The sequence below is a fragment of the Ambystoma mexicanum genome, chromosome 9 (assembly GCF_040938575.1).
Source record: "Ambystoma mexicanum isolate Mex_15411 chromosome 9, UKY_AmexF1_1, whole genome shotgun sequence".
NCBI classification, from domain to species: Eukaryota; Metazoa; Chordata; class Amphibia; order Caudata; family Ambystomatidae; genus Ambystoma; species Ambystoma mexicanum.
Window position 1 is genome coordinate 348,619,632 of NC_090931.1, and position 17,871 is coordinate 348,637,502.

Below are 17,871 nucleotides of genomic sequence, written 5' to 3' on the forward strand. Positions count from 1 at the left end.
ACCTGCTACCCAAACAAGGTTTATTTTCTAGTGTTGATTGAATAACATTTGTTTCTAAATTAAAGAAAACTGTGGCCAATATGCAACCGTGGCACACACCTATTTATATCAAAATTATTTCAGCAATTAGCACTTCATTTAATTATAACCATAGTCTTGATCCTCGAATGTAAGGCTATCAATAATTTCAATAAGCCTGGGGTGTGCTCATATTTTCCAGGATTGGCCAATTGAAGTCTCATATATACCAGATCGGAGACATTAGATTAGTCCATATAAGCTATAGACTTTCTCTTTTTTAAGAATTTTGAATTTTGATTTTAGTCAGTAATTGTGTAGGGCTTGATTTGTTTTCCCCAGCCCGTCCTGTAACCCCAGTTGGATATCAGCCATAGTTGTTCTGCATTTATCCAGGCTCTCAGGTGATTACATAAACCAAAGAATGATAATATTGCATCAAGCAAAAATATGCAACGATATGAGGTTTGTACTAATCTATTCTCTTTTTTGTAAAATTGAACATTTAATATTCAACGATATGAGGTAGGTACTAATCTATTCTCTTTTTTGTAAAATTGAATTTTTAAAGCACTTGTGCAGGTGATATGAAGTGTCTTAGTCATTGTAATAGCATAGTCATTCAATAGAATCAGGCGATGTCGGGACCACATTGCAGGTAATAGTTTGAGGAGATCAACAAGGGCAAATATTACCACTTCCAGTTATTCACTTTTTGTGAAATAATTGTGCTAGTTACTTTCTCCTGGATGAAATATATGCTATTGGCATTCAGGGTTAAGTATTCAGGTCTTTTAATTTCCCGGGAATCCCTATCAATCATAGTATTACACCTAGCAAACTTTCCCTCAAAACGATGTATCCCACTCTTAGCCAAAACATTATTTACAATATTCTGGTTTGGGTAAGGGTTTATTCCATTAGCATTTAACTTCTGAAGGTAATGAGAATAAGCATCTAGAAAAGGTTAAAAAAAAATGTCCTCCCACAATTTATCTTCTAGCTGACATCTCTTTCTATGCAATACTATTGGATTGATTTTCAGTTTTTTTATCCCTTTAGTATCACTGATTGTTCTTGTTAAGGTGGGCCATAGAGCAGCCATAGCCTTACTGCACTCTTTGTCAAACCATCCTTTTTAGCATCTTTTTTAAATTTAATATTCTTTACACATGTATCCATAGCTGTTTCATTACATCGTTAGATTTAACATAATTATTAAAGTGTTGGCTTCCACCACATCAAGACATAACAATAAGTCACTTGGTATGTCTTTTAAAATGAAATGCTTCACTTTGGTTGGGGCAGATTCTCCCACCTTATCCTTTTCAGTGTTCCTTCAATACACATTACAGGGGTATCCTTCTTATTTGTACTTATGTTAATAAACAACGTGACGGGATGATGATCACTTTCAGTTTTCCGGATAATATGCATGTCAATTAAAAAAGGCAATTAGATAATTTTATTTATACAATAATGGATCATTGTCCCTCATATATAAACTCTAAAGATGTTGCCATGGATGGCTGATTTGGATCCCCTATTTAAACATCTTAGGGATTTTTCCATTAGAAAGGTATTACATTCTAACCCTCTCTAGCAGATTTTCTATCACTCATATTAGCTTGTGGTAATAAGGTATGTGTTCCTTCTCCTAACTTCATATTAAAGTCTCCTCCAAAAAGTATAAAGGGCATATAATATCAAATTGAATTTAAAATATCAATTAGGTCGTCCACAAGGCATGTACATGATTCATCTTGTATTCATTAAATGTTGTGTGTGCATCCCAGAAATAGTGTGGCAGTAAATTATATTGTACAAATCTATGGTATCTCTTTCCCATACCAAATACAGTGTTGAGGTAATGAAAGTTATCACTCTATCATAATTAGAAACCTTTTTTTTATTTTGTATGGCTTTATTTGCATGAGTAAAACCGTTTTGAGATTATATTTCCAATTCCCAGTTTCCTTGGAGTAATACAATATCATATTGAGAGACATATTTCACGCCACTCTTCAGTAATTATTTTAGAGTCTATCCCTCCAACATTCCATGAGAGGCATTGCAGAGAACGTAGGTTAGAGAGTATTCCCTTCTCCAAGTTAAAATATATGGGGGTGCCTGCCATTTTACACTTGAGCTTCCTTATTGGACTAGTATTCAGTTTTGAATGTTCTTGTATGCTCTTCTCGGCTGGCAATATTTAGCAATTGTTCTGTATCTAAGTGAATGTCTAAATTGATCTCCCTGGGTGGGGAATCATAATTACAATTAGATATCATACTCACTTTCTACACTCCTCAGTTGGAAGACTAGAGTTAATTATCGATCATCCCGTTTTTAATTGATTTTCTCAGAGACAATATCATGATTCCCATCCAATTTCCTTTGAACGTTTGTGTGTTCATGGGTGGACAAAGTAAGACTGATTAACAACATGTTGTTAATTCCAATCATAGAATTTATTTTATCATTCTGATCTCCCTCCATTATTATTTTGGAGTTTAGTCAGTCTGTTTCTGCTAAATTGGCCAATGGCGCATACGTATCATATGTGGCCATCTGTTGATCTGATTTAATATATGGGTCCATGAAAAATATTTTCAACAATGCAACCCACGCTTCTTTCATATTACATGATTCTGTGTTCCCATTAAATGTATTTGTTAGTTATTAGCAATTGAGCGATTTAGGAACCTATTGGAGAACATTATTTCTTCAAATGATGGGTGTAAAAACGGTAGGAGACTGCATTGTAATTCCAAAATTCATCTCTTGTTCTCGATTAGAATGCAACAGTGATTCCACCAATGCTCGGTGTGTAAAAGGCAGTGTAACATTATCTTCTTTTTTATTGTTTACATTAGAGTGGTCTTTGTGCCATTAATACAGAAGTGGGGTGCTTTATGTCTTGTGTTTATCTCATAGGTGGACTTGTTTAGTTGAAGTTGTTTCAAATGTATTGGGCTTTAGAAGGGACACTGCAGTCAGCAGGAAAAACCAAGTGTAAAGCGTGAGGGGGCATCTAGGGTCAATCTGGATGATTGACTCTTCAGTAGTGCCCCCCCAGGGGTACACTAATTATTATTATTCCCCAGTGACAAATTGCCTGATAATTTAGTTCTTGTGCTAGTCATTATTAAGTCACTATCAGGGGTCTTTTTTTAAGGATATATTAATTCCATCTAAGTCCAGCTAGTTTTGTATTTTCCAGATTTCCTGATATTTCGCTAAAATGTTTTGGAGAGCTGGTCTGTTTTTAAGATGTGTTGGTCTTTATATACTAGGAATTGTCCCTTCCAACAGCATTTAACAGTTCTCTAATGTTCCCCAATTGGTGGAGCCTTGCTTAGTTGTTAGTGAGTCTACCATATGTAATATAACTGCTTTCTATTATCCAGACGTGATAGGGTTGCCTGAAGATATGCTAAATATTTGATGCTAAATATTTGATTATAGTTTATAAAGCTAATGGAAGGGGCTTGTAACTTACATTATATTTTCTAAACAAATCTTTTCTTTAACTCCACTTATTTTCTTTCTCAAACTAATTGAGCTTTTTTACTGAGGAATTACAATGTTTTCTATTAGAAACAATGTTATTAATTGTGCTTGCATTCTCATGTAAAGTATAGCAGTTCTCTCAACTGTAGACAGTTGCCCTTTGAGTAAAAACGCTATTTATACTAGCCCACTTTTCACCTTTGATGCTGTTCATAGAGAATATGGGTAAATCACATAAAAAATGCAGTCTAGCTGTCACACAGTCACTGGCATAACATGCTGCCCCTTCCAGGAAAATTTAGTTCTTTTTCCGGCAAGGTATGCGTGGGCACATCTCAGGTAAACACACAACCAATGCACAATTTCTACTTTGGAACCATTATCGTAATCTACATTTATTCTTATTGTTAAGCCTCACGCCCACTCCCAACCCGCAAGCATTGCTGGCCTTCTAAATCGCCTCTTTCTTTCACACATCAGACATGAAAATGCCAGCAGGGACTCACTGTGCTACAGTGGACAAACCTAGGTGCTCTGAGACCACAGCTGTAATGATTTGATGCAGTTTAAAAACTGAATAACAGCGTACACGTACGTTTCATGTTACTAATGGACATGTTTAAGTGTGAGTGGGGAAGAAGATACATGCCATATATTCGGACACAGTTTGCATGTGCAGAATGCATAAGGGCTTTTTGCTATTTTCCATACTGTCCTGGCATTGATACAAGGGTTTATTCTGGACTCCCTCAACTGTTTTGCATCTGTTTTAGAAAGCCTTGTGATGCATATTGTGGTCTGATTTCAGCAATTACCAGACCATGTCAGAGATGTTTGACTGATATCTTAAACATGTTATCCTCACTTCCAAATCCTGGGGCAGTCTGAATCAATACATATGCTTCAGTGGTACACACATTTCAATGTTAGGGTGACTGGTGTGACAAATTAAATTAAGACAAAGCCCAGTGTGCATCACATACTTAGTGATTCAAGTATACAACCTTTTTATCACAGACCTAAACATCTGTGGTCATGCATCTGAAAATGCACTCTGATTCTGCCTAAAGAAGGCTGTATCCCTCACTGGTGCTATGTGTCCTCTTCCTTTTCTCATAGCATTATTTCCAATGACTACAATTGGAATGCACCGGGCTATTCATCTTGGAATGATATCTTTCTTTCAAGAAAGAAAATGAAATGGCTTTCCTAGGTTTGTTTTGATACTGTGCTTTACCTAGTAAGTCCTTTTGTTTTTGTCATTTTTTTCTAATTCCTGAAGTTACAGAACTAAACCAAAATGAAATGTACTTACATTTCATAACAGCAATAACTTCATGAACAAAAGATAACAAATGGAAATGCTTTATAAAACTAAAACCTGGATACATGATTTTAACAGCTGGAAAAAGGAATTGAAACCTTGTTTTTAAAATAAATTCACGGAGTGGATGGGAAGTATGGAAACTGAAATGTACAAACTAGTTAAAACCTGGAATTGAAGATTGCATGGAAACTACACAGATGGATCATGGATAAAGGAACAGCAGGAAGGGAGCACAGTTCTGTAAAAAGCCTGGATTTTCTTACTGCTTCCCATTCCACCAGTCTCTGTTGAAAGCCTGACATTGATTAGGTTCTTTGCCAGGCTGAAGCTGGCAGCCGATGCAGTGATGGTGACCTGGCACTCAATAGTGCCTTCCACTGGGCTAGTAATCTTGATTTGTGCGTCAAACATCTGGCAACTCTCATTCATTTTGGACCCTTGATGATGCCAATTAAATCATTCAGAATAGTGAGTTCATGAGACATAGTTGGATCAGATGCATCAATGCCACCACTAAATCCGGTGTTGCCCCCACCATGAGACTTTTGAAAGTGAGACTGCTGCAGGGCCATCTGATGTAGTTTTGTGAGATCTGGTTGTGGAATTGCATAGTGTCATTGAATGGTGTAGGACCCATAGAGATCCACAGCAATCATCTATGGAGACACTGTCTGTGTGGGGCCTCTGTCCTTCCCACAGATTGGTCTCACGTGCGTGTCCTCAGGCTTGCCGTGACACCCGTCCACCAGCAAAGATAGCAGAAGAGCTGGGTGGCTTGTATTGGTATGGTATGGTGACACCTTTTGGTGGAGACACCAGCATAGCCACGCATATCTGCTTGACACATTCGATGATGGATTCAGGAATCCCAGCAATTGTGATGGCCCTCTCAGTTTAGTTAGGCAGCATGTCCCCTGCCACTTGGATCTGAGCACCAGTGGTCTCTCTGATCTCGTTGATCTTGAAACTCCTTTCCCAAGGAACCGCACTGGCTGGCAGGGACTGTGAGCCTAAAGGTAACAGGGGGTTTTGCTGGAAGCAGTGCTGTTGGTCATTGCCCTACTGATGTCCTATTTCAGTTCATCAATGATCATAGAAAAAGATTTAAAGATTGGTGGGTCCAGCAAGGGTGATTATCTGTTCTTGGCAGTTTCCTTCCGAGATGTTTATACATGCTCCCCTCTCGCATTTTCTTCACAGACTCTCTCTTTGCCATGCATGAGCAGCCTTACGGTGAGTGTGACATTCAAACCACCTTCAATTACACTGGTATCCATGGCACAATAGATTCTGTAGAGTCAGGTGTTTACGTCAATGAGATCTTTGGTCACAGGCTGGAACAAGACTGAGATTGAAGGAAGGAGGACGAAGGGAGCTGCCGCAAGGAGAGAGAGGTGGAAGGAGGAGACCTGGGATGGGAACAAGGGATCCCAGGGAAAGGGAGAGATCGAGGGGGGGCAGAGCTGTTAAGCCTTGGGGAAAGGGGTGGCAGTGGAGGACAAGAGGGCGAGAAGAGGAGCTGGGGGAGGGAAGGGAAAGAGAACCATCTGGGCAAGGGAGGAATGACGTTGGTGGGAGGGACTCAGGGGGCGCTTCAGCTTATGATATGAGATGATATGATTTGGCATTTATAACACGTCTATACACTGCTGCTGCCTCTCCTGGTCTGACAAGTGTAACATTCTTAATTTGACTACCATATATACTGTAAATAATCATTAGGAATAAACTTTGGGAAATGTTTAAAAGTGACTGCTTACAATGATAATACAATTAACTAATGTAATTTTCTTTATTAGCTACATTTGCAAAAAATACAGCCACCCCCTCCGATTATATCTTTTCCCCCTCCGGTTGAGCAATGGCTAGGGTGACTCCAGCTAACGTGGACCTGTCTACATGTATGACACATACATAGAGTGAATGAGGTGAGAGGAGAGACAGCGAGACAAAGCATGGAGTGTGTGTGAGTGAGTGAGTGAGTGAGTGAGTGAGTGAGTGAGTGAGTGAGTGAGTGAGTGAGTGAGTGAGTGAGTGAAACAGAAAGAGAGAGAGAGAGAGAGCACAGAACTCCCATAGAAAGAGAGGGGGAGTGAGAGAAAGAGAGAGAGAGAGAGACAGAGAGAGAGAGAGCAAGAGAGTGCTCTAGGTTGTCTTTTGATATGCCGGGTGAAGCTAGTTTGATGGTAAATGCAAAATGCAAAACTCAAAGTGCTTAAATATACACGTTCATCAGTACACAACAGAAAATAACTACACATCTTCATTGCAATTGACATTTCAGTAGAACTATTGGGCAAGTCAAACACATTTTGATTGACAAATACGGTTAAGTGTCATATCCATCTGAAGGGTCAACTACAGGTGAGACAGGTGTTACCAAAACAGGGTCAAATCATTGCTATTATGATCGAAGATTGCCACTATAGCTGGGTGAACTTTCCTAAAAGCGACCCGCAGATCTACATGGAAAACCCAGCCAAAGTTTAGTTATAACTTCAAAAATGGGTGGTCCAGATGTGTGGTTGTGACCCATCCTCCCTGTTTCCTACTTAAGCACCGAATTCCCCTTCCACCTTCCCTACTTGGTCACATGGTCTATCCACCCACCCCCAGCACCCCACGTAAAATGCAATAAAAAAGAGCTAAACATCCCCCCCCCGCCCTGTTGCTAAGTAGAGCCAGTAGGACAGTTGGCAATGTTATGGGGATCTTTGGAGGATGGCAGCAGCCTACCCTCTCTCGCAGGGCCCTGATTGTGTACCCCTGTGTGACCTCAAACGTTTATGACTGAATCACAGGAGAAGTTGGACAAGTTTGCTGAGCTTCCCTGGCCTTGTTCTCCCAGCCTTAGTCACTATATTATTTGCAAAGGTGGTGAAAGGGGACTTAGGCCAGATCAATAACAAAGGTGGGGCACAATCTGCCACGCACCTGTGGATGGTTTAGATAATGCAGAAAAGGCATATGTATATTTTGCTCTGGTTTCATGCTGCCTTGAGGTTTTCGGTAAATGAAAGAACCATGCACTATATCTAAAGTGTCTGCTATTTACGACTGAAACATACCCTCAAGCCTTCACTAGCTCTTGTGCAGACCACACTCGACATGGAATCCTATCCAGGTGTGGGCTTGCAAGACTTGGGGCAGTAAGGACAAGATTTCTCTTGTTAAAATTCCAGAATCGGGGTTTGTAGGATTGACAAATATAGCGAAATATTGAGGATTGAGTTTAGAAAGATGTGGTATTACAGTTGCACCAATTAATAGCAATGGTATTAAAATAGATGTAGGCCTAACCAATATATTTTTCCTGACTTTTCTTACACATGTAAGTTAGCCTTGTTTCATTCTGCAGGTCAAGGTGTTTCACAAAAGCAAATCTATCCATGCAAATGGGTTCTTGTGGCCAGATTTTCCCCACCTCCAGAATGTTCAGGCAGGGATTGAGTTGCAGGAGTGATGTCTGCATCCAATAGTGCGTCACTCTTTCAGGAAGGTATTCGCTCAGGGGTGCATCAGACAGCCCTTCGCTTTCTCCTGATGATGATATCCACTGTTGTAGTGCTGGGGAATGCCTAATACTAAAAGAGGCACGGCTGAGTGCATCAGCCTCAGAGGGATCATCATTTGGTTGCATTGGAGCTGCAGAAGCAAGGGTGGAAATGCAAAAATGCACTGTGTATCACTACCAATGCAGACAAATCACCTGGGAGGGTGATGCTGAGCAAAACACACACGTGAGGATCACAATTTTACCCAATACTTGCATATGCATGAAGGGGCTGGTTGTGGACACACTCTTTCTGCAGTCAGTCTCTCCTCCTGAATGTTCCATATGAGAATCAGATGCCTTGTGCACAAAATCATGCAGGTGCAAAATCAAGGGCAAGAATGCATTTTGCATTCTCCTCTTTTTTGCCTAAGTGAATTGTCCCCACAGGTTGCCTGGCTGGACTAACAGACAAAAGAGATGCAAAGGGTTAAACAACACTATAATTAAACTTTGGAAACACCTTATGCTGTGTGCAATAAATCCCCAGGCACTGAAAGGAGTAAGCCTCGCATTATTGGTTGAAACTGTGATCATCAGCAAGACAGTTCAGTTGGATTGTTTAACCATTGCCTTCCAGGACTGACTTAGCTTATTGTGTTTCTTGATGTGATTTTCTGATAAGACATCCCAAAGCATATTTCTAATAGGAATGGGGAGGTGCTGTTGGGTGCATTTAAAGGCCCCAAACAGAAGTCCCTTTCACATGAATAGCAAGATTTTAAATACTGAAACAAAAACGGCCTGGCATTTGTTTTTGTTTTTCAAGTAAAATTAAAGAGCCATGTGGATAGGGACTTACCTGTCATTACCAATGGATACACAGCATTTTAATTTACAAAAGAAGGAGGAATCAAAGATCAGTATCACTGCTCACAGAATATTGTCAGGAAAACAAAACATGTGTGGGTTGACAAAGAGCAATGTATATTATGTTTTCCTCACAAAACTCCAGTGACATTTGAAGAGCCACTTTGTCTTCATGAAAAAAATGTCAGTCCAAGGCAGACCCTTTTGCTGGCTGTGGGCAGAACTTCACAAGGACATCTCCCACTTCGAGCCTGGATGTCACATCTCCCATCTAATGACAAACCGCAATAAAAATGTCCTGCTAAAGGAATCAAAATGCAGTGTTCTCCAGACCTGCTAGCTCTGAAAGCAGGGACTTCAAGAAAAGTCATCCTTGGCTGGATCACAACGAATATGTGTGAGTTAAAATGGGGGCACCCACTTCAAAGAGCAAGCTTCCAACACAAAGGAGACTGATAAAGTTACAGGCAGACCCAGGGAAAAAAATAGCTGGAAGGCAGGAGGCAGGACCTTTTGTTGCACATGAAAAATGTACAATTTATTTGAAGGGACTATTATCATTTAGGCCTTTTTCTCATCCATCATTTGGCGGATGGATTTCATCTATGTACCATTTTTTATGTCATTTCCAGGCAATTTTGGGGATATAAAATTCATCTTCCTGTGACTCTGGGAACTGTAATGGCAAATTAAACTAAGATTCTGGCTGATCTGAACATGTTCCAAATGTGGGAGTTGGTGAGTGGGTGGAAAATGAAATTAGGCATATGCTTAATAACTAACATATTTATGACTGTTGTACTTATTATGGAAATTACAGAAATGTGCAACCTGGCCGTGCTACATCATACGGATTTAGTGGTCGGTTTATCTAATTCTCCATGATTAGCGGAATCGGAATAAATGGTTAGTATGGCAGTTGCTAGTAAAACTATGAAGTTGTGATACATAACTCGATTTTGCCAAAAGTTGAAAGGAGAACAAAAGGGGAAATTTCAAATGGCAATTGCCATATGTTGCTCCAGACCCCTAAACCAATCCTGACTTGGAGACTGGTTTGGGAGGAGAGAGAAGGTTAACTGTTCAATCCTAGTGGCAGGGATTATTGCAGGGTACTTCCCCAAGATTCTAAAATTGGTGGTGTCATTGCTGCTATATAAGGGGGACTTTACTAGGACAGGGACACACAGACAAGGGAGAAAGACAGGAACAGAAAGACACCAGACAGACCATCAGGAAGGCTGCTGAAATGTACCATCTGACAGCTGTAAGGAGACACCAGAGGAGATTGCTGAGAGTGCATCTGGCAAGAGCCGTCTATTTCTAGGAAGGCCTCAATGCTGACTGGATCCTATGGTGGAGAGCGGGAGGCCATCTTTGAGAGTGGAGTGACCAGACCCCTGCCCTATCTTTCCAGAGTGTCCTGAGATGCAGCTGGCTTTTCTGAACCTTAAACAGAGGCTTGCTACGTAAGTAGAACTGAGCCCTGGGAAACCAAAGGGTGGGGGAGTCTGCTTGCCTTGAATCCTTGCCCTTTATAGTGGGCGGTGGGGGCGGCAAAATCGTGTAGATCCTTAGCCTATTTAACCAAAAATATTATTTTATTTTATTCCCCATTTGGCAGAACATTACAGGGTGAATTTTGTTAAAATTCAAAATTAACAAAGCTCACTTCCCAGTGTGTGCTGAAAACTATAGCCTATAAATTAATTGGGTAATCCTTGTTGTCTAGCCGTCTAGCTGACCCTGACTTCTTAAGGAAGAGGGGTGTCTTTGTTCTTTAATCAGTCCAACCTTTTAATCCAGATTCCCCAACAGAGGTCTTTCAGCAATGGGGGTGGGGGGGTGGGGGGGGGGGGGGGGGCTGAATCCAAGATTCCTCAAAGCATTCCAATTTTTCTATCTGACTTCCCAACATAGACGAAAGCAAGGGGCGGGGGTCTGAAAAACAAAGCAATAAATCACCATGTGTTTATTTTAAAGCAAAAGTGTGGGCTAAATCATCATTACCAATCTATCTTGAAATCCTGCTGCTAGCATTTGAAGCCTGCTGGAACATCCAAATGGCACAACTGTACAAAAGTGCCTTCGTTATTCATCAGTCTTATTATTTTGTGAAGTGAAATGTACTGAAAGTGAATAATTAGGATTGTGTCTTTATAACTCACTGTTGTGATGTATTTATGCGGAGAGAAGTTGATTGTGTTGTACCGCAGATAAAGTGGTGTTTTTGATATTTGTCTACTACTGTTAATTTAAAAAAAATCCCAAAATATTTACCGTATACCGGTCTGGTTATTGGCTCATTGTTAACTCACGGGAGAGGGATCCAAGGGGCATGATGTGTGTCTGAGATAGGGCTAAAAAAAGAATCTGTTAACTAGTTTGTTGTATAACTGCATACCCACTTCAATGGGAGGGAAGGAACTCCCCTTGTTGATGGGGGCTTCTCAATAAATCGTTACAGTGCACATGTATTCCTGCAGTAAGGCACAGGTCTGTGATCTTTCACATACAGGCTTTCCTTATACTTTCACTTTCTGTCCTGGCCCTCTTCATCCCAACCTGATTTAGGGTTAATGGAGGAGATCTGCCATGTCAAATAAGGTCCTCTTGGCTATCACCAAGTCCATTTCTTCTACCATTGCAGTCTCGCGGAGAGCCCCACCTCCGCTTCCTTTTATGCTTCTGATAAGTGCAAAAACCTTTCTATCCCCCGGCTTTTGTCCAAGGGTCAATTAGCTTCTGAAACAGCTCATATAGCAGCGATAGGGAATGGCCAGTCCTGCAGTAATCCTTTGGACAAGCATTACACAATGGTGCGTTCTCACTGCCCCGAGCACAATGCGCCATGTTTATCTTTGCAGCACACAAGGCTCAGGACTTTGCCCGGTAGTTTTACAACAGAATGTATTAGCCAAGAGGTCAGAGGTGAACTGACTTGGCTAATGCGCGCTCCCCTCGGCCCTCGCATACGCAGCGGCCTTGTCCATCCCCATGTGCGTGAGCAACGTGACACCCAATCACTGCCTGTCAGCCCAGATGTGTAGAACGGAGCTTAGTGAGGAGATAAGATGCCCTTATTTGTTTGAACCCTTTAACATTACTCCTTTTAACACACGCCAGCGTGCGAGTGCGTGCTGAATGTGCGCGTGCTCCTCCTGAATTACGTCAGCGATGGTTCACCCAGAGAGCGCCCGTAGCGCTCGGGTGTGTGCATGTCAGCAGAGGCAGCCTGGAAATGTTTGCCAGCTGCTCCTGCTGAGGCCGGCTTGTCGCAAATTCAATTGGTGATTAATATGTTGCTTGTAGGTTAATGTAGGGAAATTATATCTGTTCTTCGTATTAACCTCCTTAATCTTCGGCCCTGTTCTCCTTAATTGGTAATAACTATGTCTGGTCTGCTTTGTCACAGAAGTGACACTCGTTTCCTTCTGACTTCGTAAAAGCACAATTCCGGGGATTTTGCAGAAATTCGAGGAGGCCAGGGTCAAAAGGGCAGAGCAGAGGATTATTAAGGCGTCAGTGACAACCTGTGAACACGTGGCTTTCTTCTGCCACTCTAATACCGAGTTAATGTGTACAATTTCGACGTTTACTTTATTCTTTCCGTTTTTTTTCTTCTGTAGAGTGATTTGTAATGCGCCCCATCTGGGCACTATGAGAGTAGGAAAGGAAAGCGGGGGGTGGGGGGGTTGGAGAATCGGGAAGGGGAGGAGTGAAGCAGCAGACAACAGAGAAGGCAACCATTAACCGAAGGATTTGGGGTTCAATGCCCGAAGCAGAAATGTTGGAGGAAGAAAAGTTTGAAGATATTTTTTTCGAAATAACCTTCAGTCTTGTCTCCCCTGAACATTACTGACTTACCCAAACCCCTACCCACACCCCTACCCACCTCCCCACCCACACCTCCCACCCCCTACTTACCTTGCATTCCGTCTCGCCGTGTCCCTGCAACGCCTGTTCCCTTTCACTTCTGTGATCGGGAACCGGTGCCGCAGGGTCCTTTCCTTTTTTCTTTTGGTGGGTCAGCTGTGGGGGTTGTCCCCCGCGACCCCTCCTCACTATACTGTATAGAATAGTGACGGGGGTTTGCGGGGGACACCCGGTAGCCTTTTTTTTATTATTTCATGTATTTATTTATTTTTTGGGGGACTGCGGGACACCCCCGCAACCCCTGCTCACAGTATAGTGAGCAGGGGTCGCGGGGGACACCACATCAGCCCTTTTTCTTTTTGGGAGGGCTGGGAGGACACCCCTACAACCCCCGCTCACAATATAGTGAGCAAGGGTGCGGGGGACACCCTCGCTGCCCCCAGCGTCAAATGCGTGATCTGTTCGAACTTTTCGGCCGTTCGAATTTTAGAACGGCTGAAAATCGGCAAAATCACGCATTCAGAAATTCTTTTCCAGACATTTTGGCCTACTTGAACCGAAGCACTAAAGTACATTTCCAGTCTCTTGGTCAATGGAGCAAGTGCTGGAATAGGCCGTCATTTCTCTGGAGTGACATTGGGTCTTTCAATGATGTAGGTTCGGCGTGGGGGGGCTTTCTTTAGTAGAATGATTGTTTGCAGAGAATGGTTCATGATGGGCATCTAGACATTTAGGATGATTTTTGAGTTCTTAGTTCTGTCGTAAATTTATCCAACCATTTGGTTGTGTTAGTGTGTTAGTGGAATGTATTCCACACCCCACTGATATTGGTATTATCTCTAGGCAATCTGGCATGTCAAAAACAGAGATGGGTTCTGGAGTAGTTTTGAATCTGTGTGCCAAGGAAGGCCTTAGAATTTTTGGAGCATAATTTGAAAGAAACCTAAAAAAAATCTTTTTCAGCAGTGAAGGGAGGTTGTGAAGCTGTTTTACACGGCATATTTCCACACCCTCCCTAGGAGTCAGCCTTGTCTCTTTTTAGAAGCACTGGACTAAGAGGAACGCTAGAATTAAAGCTATATGGCTAACAGTTTGCTGACTTTTTATGGCTGTGTGAATTACCTTGGATGTTAATGGCAACATCATAACAACTTAATTTAAATATTTGGCCATAATTGGAAAGTTCTTTCTTTCTTTCTTTCTCTTTCTTTCTTTCTTTCTTTCTTTCTTTCTTTCTTTCTTTCTTTCTTTCTTTCTTTCTTTCTTTCTTTCTTTCTTTCTTTCTTTCTTTCTTTCTTCTTTCGAATACCATTTAATTCTAAAAGGACCAATATGGTGTATACCCAACCCACAACTTCACACTTACCACATGTAAGAATATTAGTAAGTCATCATATTAAACACTACCAAGATTTAAGAAATTGCAGCAGGGGGTCAAGTCCTAAAAGAAAAGTGGGTGGACTCATTAACATACCAATTGAATGTGGCATTATTCGAAATTAGCATATCGAGGTGAACTCTGAAACAGTGGGGGATGCCTGAAAAAAATGGGGGGACTCTGTCCACCTGTGTGACTTGAGCCCTGAATTGCAGTATTTGTATTTCCAGATGTAGTGTCCTGACTCAGGATTTGAAGCACATTGATAATTTGCAAGCAGTTATCATTTTATGAACTGTATACAATGATTATGCCTCCAAATGCTGAAGTATGCATTGTTGAAATTGAACAAAAATATCTGTTCCCTACATGAGATAGACCATTGTGTAATCTGTACCCATTTGCTATTATATTATTATAAATGTTTTAATGTTTTCTTTCTTTAGGTTATTCGAGTAAGAGATATGTACATTTAGGAGCCGATTCATGGAAAAGAGGGTATTAATCCTGCAAGTGCTGCGCACCGTGAAGGACAATGCGTGAGCCTGTGTGCAGAATAAAAAATGTGCACCCCCGCATTCATGGAATTTTCTGCCTGAAATAACTTTTTGTGCAAATCGCGGCTGGAACGGCCATGATACACTCACACTCACATGCAAAGAAAAAACAGCCAGAACAGCAACCTTTGCATGCTCCCTGGTGGTGCGAATACATACAGCCTTCAAACAGTGCATGGGGTCCCCCGCAAGTGGGCCTGCATCTCAGGTACCCTGTATGGGGTCCCTCATAACTGTTACTGGGACCCCGACAACATGCGTACGATGCATCGTAACTCGGGTAAAACTCAGAAAATATGCATGCAAATCCCCATAAACCGTTCCTGCTCTACAATACAATGTGTACGCAAACCCCTAAATCTGATCGGATGCCCTGCTGCGTACATGCACGCATAAATCTGACATGCAAACCCACCTCTGTGCTGCGATTCCTATGCGCAAGTGTACTTACGATGGCCTTCGGGGGGCAGAGAGCTGGAGGGATTTGCATGGGCATTTCGCAGGCCAGAGATTTCAGGGTCACATCCATGAATTCGCTTTGTTGTGCGCATTTGTGGGCGTGCTATGGACTGCATGCAGCCCGTCCCTCATAACGCCCACTTTTTCCCTTGTTCTTCCTCAATTCCCGAGTCCCGCCGCCTACTCCGCTCTCTGTGCAGGCCTGCACAGAGACGTGCTGAGCCTTTGTGAAGTCTAAGCAAGTTACGAAAGAAAGTACCACGTAGCCGATTCCATGAATCATAGACTTCTCTCTAAATGTATTTACTTATCATTTCCTCAGACAACATTTCGTTCATGGTATTCCCAAAGAAAGGTAGAATTCACTCACATGCCGTGACTTACATTGCCTACTCCTTTTAGGACGTTACAGTCTTTTGGGGGCTGTTAGGAAAGATTTCCCTTAGGTGCAATTTTACCTCCATTAATGAACCCCCCAAACTTTTTGTTGTTGTTTGGCTTACCTAACATGACTTTTTCCAGTGGAGCATAGCCCTCAGCTGCACTTCTCTGGGCTTTCGCTCATTTGTTGTGGGGAAACTCACATGTCCTTCAGGCTGTCCGTACTGGGAAACTATGTTTCCTTTAGTCTTCGACTATGTTGCCATTTCTTGGTAACTTTTTATCTATGTGCCAAGTACCTTACATTAACTCACATATGGGTCCTTTTTTTTGTGGCCCTAGCCACCCTCTAAGGATTTGTTGGTGTTTGTACAAGTATGCCTAGGATATACTGGTGACAGCAGTTTACTTTTAAAGTATTTTTACTTGATTTTTATGGTCCATTCCGTATTTGCCACGTTTGGCCCAAGACTGTGACCAGTGCCGGAAATGGACATGCCACTAAGTTTCTTGCTCTGTCCTTTGGCCATTTTGCTCCTTTGCCTTCCCCCAGGTCGAGAGACCCTGGGTATTCCTTATTTGGGCATGGAGCCTCCCGCGATAACCACATCTTTCACAGACTATTTGCGCGCAAAACAAATGTTGTATAAGAGAAGGGGCTCTGCATCCATTCCAGCTCAATCTACTGAGGTTCACACCGAGCCTCATAAGGAGCCAGGTATCCTTAACAAAAAATCAGACTGAAGGAACCGCTGGTGACGTGCTAGGAATGTTTGGCACCCTGACCCCGCTGTTGTCCTGTCTGACACCTGTTTCTTCATTGAAACAGCAGGCCTGCAAGAGTGCTTCACCCATTTGGAGTAGTGGGAACAATTACCCTCAGCTACTCCTACTTACCCTCGCAAAGAGCCTCTTTGGAAGGTGTTCCTGGACCATCCAGTGAACTGCAAAGGAAAAGGAAAAAATGAGGGGATCAGGTGCACACCTAATAGTAACAGGAAGATTAATATTAGTAATGGTCCAGCGCAGCTGGTTTTATAATTTAAGGTGCACAGTAGGAAATAAGGCTTTGGCACAAAAGCCCAATATACACATGAAAGAGGAGAAAAGGAACCTACTACGGATTCCTCCCGTCCCATGCACACTATCACCTTGTATGTGTATTCCAACCATAATGAATTGTCTAATCAAAAGTATCCACTCCACTGTTCTCTCTCCTTTATGGGTTTGTCCATGCTGCCACCTTATTGACTTTCATCAATTATCGAAAAGCAGCCAAGGCTTCTGAAGAAGAGGATCAATCCTCGAAATGCGTTAAGCCATTAACACTGCATGTACCTAATGTGTGCTTTGTCTATCTTCACATCGAATGCCACCTTTAATTAAAACGAATTGCGTACTTTTACAAGCTCTGTGTAGAAGTGTTACTTTTAAGATTATATGATTAGTTTGCTGTTGATTAGATTATATCTGCATTGATTGTGATACATAAACTATATTTCATCACCACATTTTTGTGGCCCCTTGATAGTGTGCATGGGACGGGAGGAATCCATAGTAGGTTCCTTTTCTCTTCTTCCATCCAGTGAAATGTCCAGCTCAAATCCAGGGTATCACACAGGAATGCCGCCATGCTGAGTTGATGTTAACAAGACGGAGAGTACTGGTGCGTCAAGGAATGGCCCTGTTAGGCATGAATTATTTGAAACAATTACCTGGTCCAACCCTATCTAACCACACAGGTTGTAACTTATACATATAGTTGTACATAGCAAAAAGATACACCAAAAGAATCACAGAATAACATTTGAACTTGTTATAATTGAAAAAAAACTGTTTTATATTTTGGAGAAAAACAAAGAATTTACATACAGTGAAGCCCAACATGTGGGGGCGAATACAATTAACAAACAATTATACATTCTTAAAAGTGAATATAAAATACCTCAAAAACGAATAAAAAAGTTAAAGAGAAACAGAAAAAAGAGAAAGCAAAACT

The 17,871-nt window shown here is 41.7% G+C and overlaps 1 protein-coding gene and 1 pseudogene across 1 annotated transcript in view; one reads left to right on the forward strand and one right to left on the reverse strand.

Annotated features, from left to right (window-relative positions):
• The window catches only part of LOC138489529 (poly(rC)-binding protein 2-like), a 94,945-nt pseudogene extending 88,810 nt beyond the window's left edge, over nt 1-6,135 (reverse strand).
• The window catches only part of LOC138487326 (autism susceptibility gene 2 protein-like), a 2,615,289-nt gene that overhangs the window by 1,482,560 nt on the left and 1,114,858 nt on the right, over nt 1-17,871 (forward strand). The window lies entirely within an intron of this gene.